Source organism: Pan troglodytes, chromosome 15 (genome assembly GCF_028858775.2).
Source record: "Pan troglodytes isolate AG18354 chromosome 15, NHGRI_mPanTro3-v2.0_pri, whole genome shotgun sequence".
NCBI classification, from domain to species: Eukaryota; Metazoa; Chordata; class Mammalia; order Primates; family Hominidae; genus Pan; species Pan troglodytes.
In genome coordinates, this window is record NC_072413.2 from 39,649,790 (window position 1) to 39,666,994 (window position 17,205).

The window sequence follows — 17,205 nt, forward strand, 5'->3', positions numbered from 1 at the left end:
GCCGCTCCCGTCACTGCGGCGCGGGCTGAGCTCACGGCCGCGCGCCCGCCGCCGCCGCCGCCGCCGCCGCCGCCGCCTTCATGCTGCAGCGCAGGGCTCAGTTCCACGCGGCCAGGAGGCCGCCGTTGCCCGCACGCGACGCTTTGGGAAGCCCAGCTCCCGGGTCCGCCCCGGCCGCGGCCGCAGCCCCGGACCTCGGCTGCTTGCCTCGCGCCTGAACTGCGGACTCGCCCCAGCGCGGTGGCCAGCGGGCGGGGCGCTGTGTGCAGCGGCGCGCAGGGAGGCGGTGAGCGTGTGCAGAGCTGCCCGAACGGAGGAGTATGTATGTGTGTGCGCGTGTTTGCGTGTGTTTGAGCGTGTTTTTCCTTCTTCCCTTGAGGATGTGAATTGTTTAGCAGATGGCTGCTCCCTTAGGATTCTTGACTTTGGGGAGCTCTGGGCTGTGAACACAACCCACCCATATAATCCATTTTGCACGGTCGGTTATATCAGAAAAAAAAGCGCAACTGGACGGGGGTGGGGCAGACCAACGAAACCTTCTAGACAGACACACACACATTCAGAGGAGAGAGGAAGAATTGAAAGACTTGAGAAGACTTTGATAACCTCCCTGCTGGCCCTTCTGTTTTCCGGAAAGATCCTGGATGTTGGCTACCTTTTCAAGTCATCTTGGCATGTCTCTAGTGTTTTGTAAGCCGCTTTCCAGCTAGCTGCGTGTGTGTGTGCGCGCGCGTCTGTACGCGCGCGCCTATCTGATGCATTTGACTGTCTTTTATCCAACTGCCCAGAAGCAAATGTGTTAACTCGGCGATGCCCCTTCATGCCTGGGTTCTTGCAGAGCTCTGAGGACGCCCAGACCCATTTTCCTGGCTGGATTTGGAGCGGCTGCTGGGCTGTGGACCCAGGTGTGTGGATCGCTTTATCCAGAAGCTTGGAAAGCGCCAATATTAACCTGCTTCCAGGTACATCACAAGGTCAAGAGAGTGTCTTGCAGCCCTCTTGTTTCCGTTATCTACACCTTCTTCTCTTGGCCAGAAGGATATTTACGTTTTGGTTCACAGCATTTGAAGCCAAAAGTTCAGCCCTTCGAACTGGTTTGCTATACAAAATAAAACAAAACAAATAAGGTAATGAGGATTGCTTATTAAACTGCTTAACAAAATCCCCGACTCTTCCTCAGCCCTTTCTCGGCTCCCTCCTCCCCACCAAAATGTCACCAGCTCTTGAATTACGTGGATTCGGGTTGGAGGAGAACTTGAAGGAAACGTGATTAAAGGGCTATGCGAGAACGCTCTCTTTGCTGCCCGCGGTCCGGTGGGCTTCGAAGCCAATCGTGAGAAGGACCGGTTCCCTCCGTGCTGCTTCCTCCCCGTGCAGTGCTGGGTGTGCGTGTGCAAGTGTGAGTGCAAGTGCGCGCGCGCCCGGGTGCGAGTGTGTGTGAGTGTGAGCGTGTGTCTGTGTGTGCGTGCGCGGCCGCCCTGCCTCTGCCCGCTCCCCGGGCGCGGAGCCGCGGGTTTCATGGGGCGATTGCAGCGATTCCCCCACCCAGCGCGACCTGCGGGCAGCGGCGGCAGTGGCAGGAGCCGCCTTTCCGATTCCCTACGATGCGGGTGCTGAGCTATGGCAAAGGGCAGCGAAGTGACGAGCGAGACCCGCGTACGACTGTGAAAGCCACCTGGAGCCACCTTGCCGGGATTGTACCTGCAGGCAGAAAGTCTTCCTACGACCGTCTTTTCCCCTAGAGGCACCAGGTAACAAACCAACGATTACTCGCCTCAGCCAATTTCCTTTTGATCTTGTTTCTAGTGTCTTATCTGCATTGCAGGCTACTTTACTTATTAATGTTTTGAAAATCATTGGGAAGGTTGGGTATCCAAGGGCGCCTGCTCTGTGATTTTGTAATACGATTTCTAGTAGGTGAAATATAAATCTATACCTAAGCACTTAATCTAGTAGTGAAAGCTTTGAGAATATGGATGTGCTCCACCCTGAGGATATTTTTTGAGAGCTAGGCGTGTGGAACCTGTCTGAAGATGCCAGAGATCAAAATTCTGTGTTTCCTTCAGGCTGTGGTTGCCACGGACCATTTGGTACCCAACCCTTTCCAGATTGTGGAGTGTGAGTGGGTGTTTGGTTTCCACCCATCATTTAAACCAAAGATCTTTTCTACCCTTTTCTACCTCTGGTGCCAGGTTGTTTTCCTTTCCTTGTTGTGGAGGAGCTTGCCAGATCTTTTTAGTAGTTGTAAATTACGCATCTGGAGACTTTGACTCGAAATGGAGTTTTCTTGGAACTTGGTTTGCATGAAAGGGAATACATATTGTCACGGCTGTGTGTCTTGAGATATGGTGTTTAACTGCCAGGACGTGCTTTTATGTAGCAGAATAAATCCATGAAAGAAGTCATTTTTATATCTAGCAGAACCAGGCTAAAACGATAGCCACCACCCAACATTCTCTCCAGCTGTATTGTCCCCGTCACGGACACGCAACTCCTGTGCGCGTTTTTTTGTTTGTTTGTTTGTTTGTTTGTTTTGTCCCTGTATAATAGATATTTTGAATTTTTTTTTTCCGGTGCCTTGATTTACAAGGAGCAGGTTGGATTTGCGACTGCCTAATTAACATATTGGGTCTGGTATGTTAAAATGAGATTCCCATGGCCGGCTGAAGCAGAACAAATTTAGTTAACTTCCAAAGCCCTTTACCCTGGCGCCTTTTTTTCCCCTGAATTCCCTTTCGTTTTATCTCAGCGCCCGCCCCCATCGGAAAATTTCACTCCCTTCTCGAAGACATTAGAATTAACAAGGTAAAGCACTTCCAAAGTAGTCTCATCAATGTTTTATTCCATAGTGAAGACGGTCTGAATAATTTAACTAAGGAGTGTTCGTTTGTCTCCCGCCTTTGGGAGCTGCTTGCTGGCTACATTCAGCGGAGGATTTGGCCCAGCCAAGATCAGGGTGCCCTGCTTCAGGAGGCAGTGACTGGGGCTGCTGGGGGGCGGGGGGTTCTCTTTGCTAACGCCGTTTAGGAAGTGTAGGGGCGCTGCCTGATTTTCCCCCACTCGCTGCATTTCTATAGATATCCATATGATGGCATTTGCAGACTTCTAGCTGGCCGATAGCTGCTCTGCTTGTCCCTGCGCACTGACGTCCCCAACTCCTCTTCGAGTCTGGGCTCGGTTGCTGCTGCAGCCCTCGCAGGCTGGTGGTGCTACAAGGCCATGTATGCAGCGGGCTTTGGGGGCTGGGCTCTGCCACTGCAGCTGGCAGGACGGCTTTGACACTTTCTCCGGGCAGGGCGGAAGAGCTCAGCGGACCCCCTGGCAGACAGCAAGCGCATCGTGGCCGAGGCGGCCGCCTGGATGCGAGAGGAGGGAGATGCCCAGAGCCACAGAGGAGCGTGGAGGGCGGTGGTGTCCTGTCTTTGCCTGCAAAACCTTTCTCTCTCTCTCCCTCCCCGCGACAATGAATATTGAAGAATATGGAAGGAAAGCTGGCTACAAAAATGTCTTGATATTCAAATACTGCATGATTTATCAGGATTAAAAACCTGAAGCTAAGTGTGTATTTCCTAGATTTCCATTTGTTGCTCTTTCTTCCCTCCCTTCTTGCTCTCCTCGGTTTGATCATGTCATTTATACCCGTATTGTTTCTAGTTGAAACACCTCTGTAAAGTCAATTAACCTCCCTCCCCCACCTGGTACCCAATAAACGTGAAAGAGGAGAACATGATTTCCACTCTTCAGATAGATTTGCTTTGTAACTTCTAGCTCCAGGGATAACCGAGGAATGATACAGAAGATATCTCGACTTTAACAGAACTTTCCCCCTCTGAGGTCCCAGGGAAGGTTAAAAAAAAAAAAAAAGTGTATTGCCTGGATTAAATAACGAAATAAATAAAAGATAACAGATAATTGGGAATAAATTTAAAAAAGGATTTTTTTCTTTTATCTTCTCTCTTTTTTTTGTCTTTTAATGAATTTACTTCTAATCCTCTTATCACTCAGAAAATCTTAGAAATCTGATTTGTGTATTCTAAACGTCTGACAAGGACCCCACTTTGTCCTCCCAAATTACCCCAGAATACTATTACAACAGTATTGATATCATACTTACAATATTTGTTAGCAAGTAAGTCATACCTATCTAGAGAGTGCACAAGAAAAAAGAAATGCTGGTGAATATAGGTACTTGGAAAATAAGGTGTTTTCATCACCTCCCACCTATTTCACTTTCTTCTGGCCTTTTCCCACTAAGGACTCGATTTTTGCAGGTTAAGCTTTGTTCTTCCGCCCTCAGCCTCAGGGAAGGCAAAGCAAATGCATTAAAATGGATGCTGAATGCTCAGAAACCTGAACATAGATGATGGTGTGATGCATGTTTGAAAATGTCACTCATTGGTGCAGATTGGAGTTAGGTTAAAGGTCATAACTAAATAGAGCTACTAGCACAAGGTTACATGCATAGAAGTTCCTAAGGCGGGGGGAAAATATTTCTGCCACCTTTTTCTTCTCCCTTTTCTGGAAAAATGGAGAGGGTACAAGTTACTTTGAAAATCTAAGTCCACTGTCCTTGTTAAGAATTGTCTTTAAGTAGAGCTGGCCTGGCTCACTAGCCTGGTTCATTGATGAGTTAACACTTCAGGTATTGATAGGAAATTTCCCAGCCAAAAGCCTCCTTCTTTGTAAGCCCTGTTTTAGTCACTATTAATAGGGACAGAACAATAAGATATCTATAAGAACAAGCATAAGCAGATAGGTGAAAAGAAGTTGTCACTTGATTCTTGTACCTTGGATAATTTCTTTTAGTCATTTTTTTTCCCTTTCTCTTTTCAAGAGGAGAATGACCTTGAACACCAGCCTTCTGTTCTTTCACATACGTCTCTCCTTCCCTCGTAGATCTAATGTGTATATGAGCACACACACCTTGTTTTTGAAATATGAGATTCCTGTGCTGATGTTTTGGGAGAAGTTCATAAAGGTTTAGTTCTGACTGATAGCAGCCAGAAGTGATTTCTTTCCTTTTTCTCAAGAGGGTATAGCAAGAGCTGTAGTTACCTGTGGGAGAATACCCCCACCCTATTCCCTCTTCAATTATTTTTGTCTCCTCTGTCATTAAATGGATTTTGGGTGTTAAAGCAGTATCTAGTTATGGCATTGGTGTTTAAATGATCTTCATATGTTATATCATGTTTTATCACTCTTTCATCTTTTCATAAATGACCGTCATTTTCCTTTGTCCATTTAAATCAGTGATCTGGATCTTCTTGCTGTTTGAAGCACTTTTGGCTTAGTAGTTTTGCTGAGTTTTCTTGCTGGTGAAATTGAGATCTTGCTTTCTGCTGACCTATTGCTGTGATATATGGTTGGGATGAGATGCTTGCAGGTATCTAACAATATTTCTGCCTCTACATGAAACTACTGCATAATATCTACTAAATTATATATTTAAAAATAAATGTGTCATAAATAAGATTGCTAATAAGTATTATTGCCAATTTTGAGGCTGGGAAAAGGAAGCTACTTGAAACTTCCTAAAGGCTTAACTGGCTAACCTATTAGCTTATTTCAGTGATTTTTATTTTCTGTTTACTTAAAAATGTAACATATTGGTGTTATCTTCAGGGTTTTGTATATAGTATAATGAATTTTATGTTTTATGTATTATTGAAGAGTAAAACTGGAAATTTGGACCTTATAGGTGTGAGAGCCCCTAGAATACATAACTAGCAGATAATTTTGCTAAATCATTCCAATGACACACATGTGCATACTCTGTCTTGTTCAACAAGCCTTGAGAGTGAGACTTCTTATTCTGGTTGCAGAGCCCACATTTTTATTCCCATGGCATCCTTCAATCATTGGGGACTATTTAGAACCTAAGGCTGTATAATTTGTTCATTACATGGTATGTGCATGGTGAAATTAAGAAGTATTATGTTCATAATTATTGAAGCTATTCCAGTTAGAGGTGAACCATTTTTAGTATGCTCTACCAACATAAATTGTATGTTATTATGAAAATTCCAGTTTCATATAACAGAAGACAGAAATATAAGAATTTAATTCAAAGATAACCAATGCTACTTTTAAGCTTTTTCATCATATTGTTGTGAAAGATACTGTGTTGACAAAATGATTTTTAATAAACATAATTTAATTTTACATAAACATTTTATGTGACATAATTTAATACTAATTATGAAGTTGGTTAATAAGTGATAAAAATTACAATGGAATTACATGGTTATATAACTCTGCTGTCTATCATTTTACTGATTCCAAGTAAACCACATGAAAAGGATTTATTGTTTAAACTACAAACTACATTTGTAATATTTCTCAGAAATTGGTTTTCATAGACAATGTTTAAGTTACATGGTCATATTGGCAGGAAAATGTCAACTGACAAGTTTTGCTCTTCTTAGAAAATATGTCTTCTTTGGGCATATACCCAGTAATGGGATTTCTGGGTCAGATATTATTATGGTTCTAAGTCTTTGAGGAATCACCACACTGTCTTCCACAATGGTTGAACTAATTTACATTCCAACCATGGCACATATTTACCTATGTAACAAACCTGGACGTGTACCCCAGAACTTAAAATAAAATAAGAAAATATATCTTTTTACAAAAGAAATCTATCAAAACTCAAAGCTCACACTGTTCTTGCATTTTTTTTGTGGGAACATATATATAATTTATTGCTCTAAAAAATCTTCCCCACAAATATTTCGAAAATGGCATTATAATCCTTGTGGAAAACAATTGTAGAATTTTGATAGAAAATGGAATCTATTTTAGATTTTACAAGAATAAAAGACTCTAGAAAAGAAGTAATACAATAAATGATTAAGGTTTCAGCATACTTTTAACAAATTCTGGGAGCAGTTTCTGAATTCTTAGAAAAAAAACAAAAAAACTAATTCATTCAATAGATGCTCAGTCAGAAATAGCATATTTAATCAGGAATGGAAGCCTAAACAATGCTGTTTATCTTGATCTATTTTCACTCCACCATGTTCAGCTCTTTTGAGGAAGTGCTCAAGAGCCTTGAAGGACAAACTTCAATTTACTTCTTGATTCCAGTCTTCATTTTTACTCCTTATTTTCTATCTTCAAGTAGGTTTTCCATGGATTTTAGTGGTATTACCTCCCGAGTAATAGAATATTTGTATTAATGTGATTTACTAGTGGGGACATACCAACTACATTACTGTGAAACCTAACTTTCTCTTATCTCCTTTGGAAATATAGGATGTGGTACTTTTCTTATTAATTAGCTCTCCTTTTATTATTTTTTTATGGTGTGAAGATTTGTCAAGTTTTTGAATGGTTTATTTGCACTTGTTTTTATTAGTGTTTAGACATTTGTACAGTAACATTAAAATACATATAATTTATATGGCAGCATTGAACACTACATGAGTAGCGCATATGCTTTATTTTACGTGGATAGATATCTTGAGATCATTAATATTTACAAATATTTTAATTTGGAATCCCGCACTCAACAAAAATAGGCCTAACTTTAAGTGAAAAGTTTAAGGTTATTTTTAGGAATTATGTTAGGATATTTGCCATGTATTGACTGTTCAAATATCAGGCACTTAAACAATATATTACTGGACATTGGGTCCTGACCTCAATAACTTATTTTCTTAGTAACATGAAAAATATAAACAAATTAATAAGCTTGAAAGTAATTTATTAACTGAAACTTTTAGTTCTATTTTGATGTTCTACGCTTTGTAGTAGGAGAGAGAGAAGAAATTAAGAAATCATGGCTGTGTTTTGTAGAAGTTGGTATTGTGCAGTAGTTAGAAAAAGGAACTGTGGAATTCTACCCCCCTTGGTCACAGCCCTGTATAACCTTGAACAAGTCTTTGAACTTCTCTGAGCATCAGAATCCTCACCTAAGAAATAGGGCTAATAATATGACTTATGCAATCAGACAGTCTGGAGGTTTCAGTGATATAGTTCATTAGGCACCTGACTGTTATTATCATTATCACCATCACCATGATCATCTCATCATTAGCTAGCATGAGCACCAAGAGGGAAAGTATAAAGGAGGTAATAATCGTATGGCTTCAAAAGCTCACCAGACCAGGGGTCATAATATAGTCCAGTGTCTTCAGGAACCAGGCAGAAGATGTAAAGCAGAGAATCTAGCTGAGTTTAAGAAATCGTAGGCTGTATTTCTAATACTCTGGAGAGTGCATGACTTACCCACAGATGTTCAAATTTATATTCATTTTAATCTCTGATGGACATGGCATTAGGCAACTTGTAAGTTCTCCTGACATATATATTCAATCTTAAATTTTTTTTAAAGCATCTCTGCCAAGTGGTCATCTTGACTAAGCTTGAGTAACTTTAGTGATTCCCAAATCACTCCAACTAAAATATATTATTTCACTTTTATATAGATGTATTATAATTTTCTCCTTTAACTTGAGCCAAAACTCTGGCATCTTGTTGCTTCTAATTATTTTTAGCGTGGTTGAAAGAGGCACACAAGTCTAATTCCTGAGATAGTACTTCGAGTGTTTGCACTGAGTTCCTTGAAATTTCCAAACCACAATTGCTGTGCTTATGACTAAACATATCTTGGCCCTAAACTGGTTTCGGACAGTTTTCTGTATATCGTGATTTCAAGTCCTTTTACCTTTAATGGTTAATAAATGTTAGCTATCATTAGTCTTCATCATCACCATTTTCTGGAATGTTTTCATTTGTTATCCAAATTTTCGCTGAAGCATGACAACAACCACGTGGGTAGACTACTGTCGAGTTAAGCAGGGCCATTACTTCATTGCTTTTGGAGCAGAGAAAGCAAGAAAATGCTGTAACTCTCCAGCCGGCACTCATTTTAGATGTTACCATTTGATCAATGTTTTCTTCTTGCTGATCCTGGACAAGGCATTGGGGTTCTTAACATATATACCTCTTTTTTAAAAAAATAAAAATTATTTTTAAACATTTTTGTGGATACATAGCAGGTGTATATATTTCTGGGGTACAGGAGATGTTTTGATACAGGCATGTAATGTGAAATAAGCACATCATGGTGAATGGGGTATCCATCCCCTCAAGCATTTATCTTTTGAATTACAAACAATCAAATTACACACTTTAAGTTTACCTCTTCAAGATGCAACAACTGGTCAATCCAAGTTTGATCACAGGATTAAACGTATTTGCTATTATGAATCTTGACACTTTTTGAACATTCAGATCATATGATTTACTCATGATGACAAAGTTACTTAAATCTTTCCCAATAAATAGAGAAAATTCACTCATATATTTTAATGTCATTGTTCATAATAAATATGAACAACAATGAAATGGAGCAACACAAGAAGAGTAAATTTTCACCTTACTCTAAGGTGGCTGGCTGGCTGCATCATGAGCTGTCTGTTCTAGACAAGAATGACTCAAGCCCATTCTTTAATTCCTTTAACATTTATTTGGCATTTAATGCATACTTGGATTTTCTGCTAACCATTTCTCCTTTAAGTCACAGAAGCCAAAATGGCACAGATGCCACTCTAGAAAAGTTGCATTCTAGAGTGAGAAACAAACATTCTTTCAGAGAGGAGCCCTAGTCCTTAATCAGTCTTGATGACATTCTCACACCTTTTCCTCTAGATGCCATTGATCTCTAGATTATTTACTAAATTAAGTTTTGTTACTTCCTCCATTGTTTAATAAAATTGATGATTAAGCTCCTAGCAGTTTTTCAGCCTCTATATGAGGTTATCTAATTCCTAAAAGAGGGAAAAATAATTTGAATACAGAAGAAAATGACATGTAAACTTACTTGACTAAGTATCCTGGTAGAATGAGTCTTTTGGTTATCAGCATTATCCATAGTCTTGAATGTTGTCTTTAGGCATCCTGTTTAAAAATTATTAAAAGTATTGCATTTGATGTGAATTCAAATAGTTGTCAAGATCAACACACCACATCTAGGTATAGTTATTTTCTTAATGACTCCTTCAATATATATGTTAGTGATTGCAGAAGACCCTTGGGACCAATCCAAGATATGTTTAAGGCAGTTTATAAATTTGCCCCTTCTTTTATTCTTTCTGTCTCAACTGTAAAGTGTTTCTTCGATTTTCTTTGCTCTTATATAGCTAATTGTTGTCAGTGTACTTGCTTTCTTTTTAAACTTCCTGATAGGAACTTACTAAGAAAATAATAAGATTGCTAGGTATGTTGGTAAAATAAGGACCTGAGGCTGAATGAAAGTCTAAGGCTTCATCCTCTGGGACAAGCACATGAGCTTTCCCTGTACTCGATGAGGATAGCTCTCAAAGATGCTAATATAACTTGGATAATATATAATGGATGATGATGATCATCAGCATCATCTTCATCATATTCTGAGAAGGTGGTCTTTTCCTGGCACTGTAGATTTTTACTTTTCTGTACTCTATGCACTAACCCTATAGCTTTATCATAATTGTCTCTGTTTTTTAGAGGAACATACTGAGGCCCAGGGTGGTTAATTTGCTTGCCCATGATTATACAGCTAAGATGATAGGGCTAAAATTAAAATCCAAACATTTTTGATTCTAAAGAGGATGCTCTGTCGGCTACACCTAGGGGATTGCCCTTTTCTCCTGCTTATGGCTGTTTTCCATTGATTATTACAAAAAATGTGTTTTTAATCTCCTTTAAGGATGATGAGCATCCTCTGATCATATATCCTATTTTTAGTTTCTCATGTGCTTTTGGTACTCTATGAACTGCCATGTCTTATATCTGTATGTTTATAAAAGCACTTTATCCACTAGGAGATTCTGTAGTTGTTTGTATTGAGAAGGTATTTGCATCCTGAGTCTGGGATATAAATATATACTAAAACTTTTTGATAAAATAGTGTGATTTTGGGTGATTTGCCCTCTTTAATTTTCAGTTACCATCTGCAGGAGGGACTGACATGCCATTTAAATGGACTGGTATGCTGTAAGTAATAAATAAATGTTCAGGTTAACATGTTTCCTAGTGCAAAGAATCAGAACATACTGCAATATCATGATGGGGTGAAACTTACAGATCATCTGTCCATCATGAACACTCTGGCATTTGTCTCATCATGTTCTGCCTTCCACTCACCTCTTTTGCTGTGCTACTTGTGTAGACTGCTGTTGATGCTCTTAATGAGTGCTTCAGGTGTTACTCCTGTTACCTCTTCCGTTTGGCAGAGGGTGGAAAAGAAGGCACTTGACAAACTCATTTTCTCATCTTGAATCACTGTTGTTATTTCCATGACAGAGGGGCTAGATAATGGGCAGTCAAAATCTGGGCTTAATTCTAGATATAACTGTTATCAGGACAAATCTTTTCTAAAGTAAGCCCTGTCATGTTTTCCTATCTGTAAGCTACGTTGTTAACTCTTGAATTCAAAATGGCCGCAAATTCATTGCAGTGCTTCTCATCAAGAATAGATGTGTGTTTCTCTTCTCTTTGAATCTGAGCTGGCCTTTTTACTTGCTTTCAACAACAGGGATTGCAGAGGTGATATGGTATAATTTTCAAGCCTAATCCTCCAGAGACTATGTAGCTTCTACTCTGCTCTTTTCAAAAAATGTTACCATTATGTGAAGAAACATGGATTCCTCTGCTGAGGACAGGTGGCCTGGCTAACAGCCAGCTCCAATGGCCAGACACGTGGATGAGGCCACCTGAGACCATTCACACATATTCAAACCTCCAGATAATTATAGTCAGAAGATTGACCCCAGGTGAGACCAGCAGAAGAACTAACCAGCTGAGGCTAGCCCAAATTGCTGACCCATAAAATCATAAACAAATAAAATGGTTGTTACTTTAAGCCACAAAATTATGTAATCAGAATAAATAACTGAGACACCTGTCTTAGGTACTGAGACATAGCCAGCCACCATACCTCTCTAGAAGAAAAGCCTGGCTCTCTTTTTAAAAAATATTTTCAACAAATATTTGTTAAATATCTACCATAGCTAAGCATGATGCCCCTCAATCCATGGATTCATATATTTTTGAGGCAGAATATGTTTTTTTCTTACACCTTTGGAAATATTTGCTGATTTCTCAGTAGGTAAAATTTTCTGTGATATTTCCTAACATGTGCATGATAAGTAATTTTGATTTGCCTAATTTATAACGTAGTGACTTATCATTGTATTAGAGAAGCTTCTCTGAAAAGGTTTTCCTCTTGTGCTAGGAGTAATGCTATTCACCTAAAACCCAAGGGAAAATTTGGCTTTTTTTTCCTCCAAGTGGTATTTGGGCTGGTTTAGTTCAGTGTGATATTCTGTAATTTCTCCAAGATTTCATTTTATCTTCTAATTATATTTTGGTGATTCATATTTACTACTCATTTCTTTTGTAAATTAAATCGATATTGCACAATTACTTTATTCTGGGCCTTGATATTCATCTTTTAGTAAATAATCTCATTTATGTATCAAATTACTCTACAGGAATTTGACATACTATTACAGGTATAATGAGGTGCAGGGCATAGGTCATGGGGCATTACAATTATAATTTCATAACTTTCTGATTATTATTTATTTGCAGAAAATAATTAAAATGAGTGTATTTGACTTCAGTGTTTGTATTTTTAGTAAAAGATATATTTGTGAGGGGGTACCTGAAAATGCATGTCATATTCACTTAAATATTTTCTTCAAAGGTATTTTGTAATTGGGTTGAAAGCCTCCCTGAATTATGTTGAATATAAAATATTTTATTTATATTTTCTTTAGAATCTAATGTAAGATAGGTAATGTGTGGTATGCTTTTTATTTGAAATTTCTACTAGTAAATTCTAAAATAACTAGGTTCCATATGCTGCATATGGCAATATATGTATATTGCAACATATGTACATATATATGTACATACATATACACATACACACTGCATATACTATGTGTATTATATACAGTACATAAACATTGATTTTCTTGGCATATTTCTCAGTTTCCTTATCTGTAAAATGGGGCTAATGTTGATGACCATCCCAAAAGCTGTTGTGAAGAGTCAGTGAAATAATGTATTCCTAGCACCTCACACAGCGACTGGCAAATAATGGAATGCTCAAACAGCACTAGCAATTATTATTATTATATATTGAAAGTGAGAAAATTACAATTGTACATAAAGAATAATTGCAAATATTTTTATGCATAGCATGATGGCTCTTTTAAAAAATATGTCTTTATATTTTACATGTTAGACTGTAATATTTGGCCTTGGTAGATTGTCAGCTTTGAAATCTGTTTCTAGTTTATTCTATTGAGACACAGGACCAAAGGGATCTTATAAAACCATATCAAGGCAGTAAATTTCCTTAAAGATTGATACAGAAATTGTTAAAAAAATAATTAACATAAAAACAAACTTTCCTACAGATCTACAGTAACTAACTATTGTTAAACTAACCGGGATATTTTAAAAGCAACGTCTCAAATAATATATGGTTTTAATAGGCAGGACCAATCCAGGTTGTTTAGGGTTTTGAAGTAACATAATTTGGGAAATCTTTTAAAGAAAAAATTATATAAAGTTACAAACACAAAAAGTAGGTAAAGTATCTTGGAAGGGGCTTGTGTATACCATTGGTTTTGTGGTTCATGTGTCACTCTTATTAAGGACATGTTCGAAGAATTGAGGAGAGATGAGTAACTTGATTTTGTTTCCTATTTTGGAAAATTGATCTTATAGCAGCTTAGACTAATTTGTGTAACTTTTTTCCCACTGATGTCTATCTGTTTAATAGTTCTATTTCTTTTTTAAATTGAAAACTAAAATATTGTTTAAATAGCTATGTGAGTATATGACTATCGCACTTATTATTCTATTGGGATCAAAATAAATGGACAAATGAAAATGTGTAATCGATGGCCAAGTTTTCCCAATGATGTTGGGGAAAGCAGTTTTTTTTTTCAATTCTAAGTGTTGTCTGTACCATCACATTTTGAAAACATGGAATAAATAATTAGCTCTAATGTCTATATTAAACAAAGGAAGCAGATTCAAGGGCAATTTAAAACCAAGATAGGAAATTTAAGTGAAATATATCACTCTTGGTATAAAGTGTGTACTCAGGAGGTGTTGGTCAAATACGTGAATTGATACATACATTAATAAATAAATATTGATTTTGGAATGTGGCCATAAAGCACTAAAATTTACTTATATGTACCAATAGAAGGAAATTAATTTTGTTTTTTATAGTCATTACCTCTATATTGGTATATATACTTTTAGTGATAGCATTTTGTTTACATTTGAGGATACACGAAAAAGAAAAGAGTCCTAATTTTTGAAATATGAAAGAGCCTTTGAAAAACAATGTCATATCATTCTGAAGATTTTTTTCTATTTTCTGTGTCCCTAAATCCCCTTTGTGAAATACAGTCTATATTGGGAATGAGAAATTAGTACCAAGTCTCTCAAACTGATTCAAAGCCCATAACACAAAACTTTCTTGAACAGGGTGATTGGTATTGTAGGATTATCAGTGATTCTTAAGTGGAGAAACTATGTGAGCTGAATTTAAATGGAGTTAGCACTCACTGTTGCTGAATTGGTGCTATCAATAGTAATTTGAAGATATGCTTTGCCATTTTAAACTGAAATGATAAATTGGCTATGTATCAGTCCAAGGAGGAGTTGAGACCTACAGGTGAACAATGTGTAAAAAGAGTGAGACAGGTGGAATTATATGACGGTCCCGAGCTTGTTGGAGTTCAGGTTCTGTAACTCGCATTTAACAGAATATTTTTGGTTTCAGCATCTAGAATTAAGGCTGGAAAATAGGGTTGTATCACTTAGAACTCATTTAGCAGGATGTGAAAAACTCAACCTAAATTGCCTCAGCATCAAAGGAATTTTTTTGTTCAGACAACCAATTGCAGGATTATTTTCAGGCATAGCTTGGCTCAGTATTTAAAAAGTTGAAAAATCAGGATGCAACTTTCAGCTCTGATTTGTCTCCATCGGTTCCTTTCTCAGATTTGGAGGGGTAGGTCAGGGTCGCTTCGCATTATAGCAACACCATGTCCAAAGTCTGACAGAGAAAGACCATGAAAGAGAGGAAGGAAGGGAGAGAAAAAGTGGGAGAAAGAAACTGTTTCCTGACAGTCTTAACAAAGATCCTTACATTGATTCTTTTCAGCCCTAGTTGTTTGACTTGGCTCATGTTACCATCTCTGAACTTGGTTGGGAAGAATCAATGCACTATTTGATTTATTTAACACTTCCTTCTCTTGTCCTCTCTTTCTCTTTCCATCCCTCTTTTTTTTTTTCATTTCTTTCAGAAATAGTTTATCTGAGAAGCCATTTTTCTGTCCCCCATGTGAAATTCAAAAGCCAATATACCTTTAGTGAACTTCTGATATTTTGGTTTGATAATTAGTGTTTCCTGCTTTAAGATTTCTTAGCAAATTTTGTTATTTTAGGGAAACAAATGGAAAATTGTCAAGCCACAGTCTTACAGCAAAATATTTGAAATGGCTGGATCTAATAGAATTTTACAAATAAAATTTTATCATTTTTCATTGAGAAGCTCACAACTGTAATATTTGTATAAGCTAAGCTTTGTCTTACGATCATAAAAGAGTAAAGGACCATATACATGTATGAATATACACATACTTTCAAATAAGCTTATTTATTTTTATCAAATACTGAATCTATTAATATGCATACTATATATTGTACTGTTCATAATTATCATACTTTAAAAGAAGTTTACAAATAAACAAGCTACAAGGTTGTGGAAATATAATCATCTTTCCTTCATTTTAAAATGAAATAAAATATAGTAAAATTATAGAAGGGAATATGACAGTGGCTGCATTTAAATATAATTTTTCTTAAAAGTCTTAGGTAACTTCTTTTTCTTTTTGTTAGAGATCACACAAGTACTGAAGAATTATTGTAGCTTTGTATTTGTTATCATGATCTATTTTGGAATAATCTGAAATACAGAATTCTCCATTATGATTTATCCAAGTCATACTCTTTTTTGATAGGGATAAATCCATATTTACTTATCAACTTCCTTTTAGCTTTGTACAATAATTTAATTTTAAGCTTACATGAGACAAAAACGAACTCAATTTTAACTGAGTTATGATATACCATATTTTGTATTGACCTCTGCTATGATTACAGTTAGAGGAAGGAAATAACAAACCTTTGAGCTGGTGAGATCTAGGTCAGTTTGAGAGCCTCTGTTTCAGTATAATGTCAGCTCTGCTATTAAAGTTCAGCTTTCCAACCCTCTAAAGGGTCATTGCTTTTCTCTCAGGACCACAGCATTTCTACAGTCATTGAATAAATAATTTTCCATTTGACAAATAAAACAGCCAAAATTAACCTCCTGTGGTGATACAGTTAGACTTTGTGTCCCCACCCAAATCTCTTCTTGATTTGAAGTCCCATACCTGCCACCTTGTGAAGCGGCTGCTTTGCTTTCCCGTAACTTTCCACCATGATTGTAAGTTTCCCGAGGCCTCCCCAGCCATGCTAAACTGTAAGTCAACTAAACCTCTTTCCTTTATAAATTACCTAGTCTCGGGCAGTTCTTCATAGCAGTATGAAAATGGACTAAAAATGTGGGGATTTTAAAAAAATTCTCTGTGTTTGAGTTCCCAAGTGGCATGTCAGCAAAGTAATCAAACACACCTCTGTTTTGTAGGGGAATCAAACGTGGTTCAGTTACTTGTGTATGCAGTCTATATTAAGTGGTTTTAAGATCAGTTTTAAATATAAACTTTCAGTGACTTTGCTATAAAGCTGTGTGAGAACATTAAAAATATGTAGGCCCTACTCTCTAGTTTTAATTGGAAACTGTAGGGCAGTATCAACTTATATTATTATTATATTTTAATTGCACTGGGCAGGCTTCTTCAGGTCTAACACATTCTTTAAAAGTTGCATATTTATTTTGTTTCAGCTCACTTCAATATTGTGGAGATGGAAATCTGAAAGTCCCCTTTTCATAGTCATTTTTTGGTCAGAGTACTCTAAAATTTATTAACTAATTATGGTGAAATCACAACTCAGCATTCCATTTGGGAGGAAGTTGCTGACAGCCTGTGAAGAAAATAATGCAGTGTGGTTAACTAATGTTCCTGTTTCCTATAGTGTAACGTAACTAGTTTAATAAATTACATGTGCAGAAATAAT

The 17,205-nt window shown here is 37.6% G+C and overlaps 1 protein-coding gene across 7 annotated transcripts in view; it reads left to right on the forward strand.

Annotated features, from left to right (window-relative positions):
• The first annotated feature begins 32 nt into the window (after positions 1-32).
• LRFN5 (leucine rich repeat and fibronectin type III domain containing 5) overlaps positions 33-17,205 on the forward strand; it is a 295,601-nt gene continuing 278,428 nt past the window's right edge. For all 7 annotated transcript variants that reach the window (XR_010150930.1, XR_010150929.1, XM_001149289.7 and 4 more), the window contains exon 1: positions 33-1,751. The gene's annotated coding sequence lies outside the window, so the exon portion shown is untranslated. The remainder of the gene's footprint in view (positions 1,752-17,205) is intronic.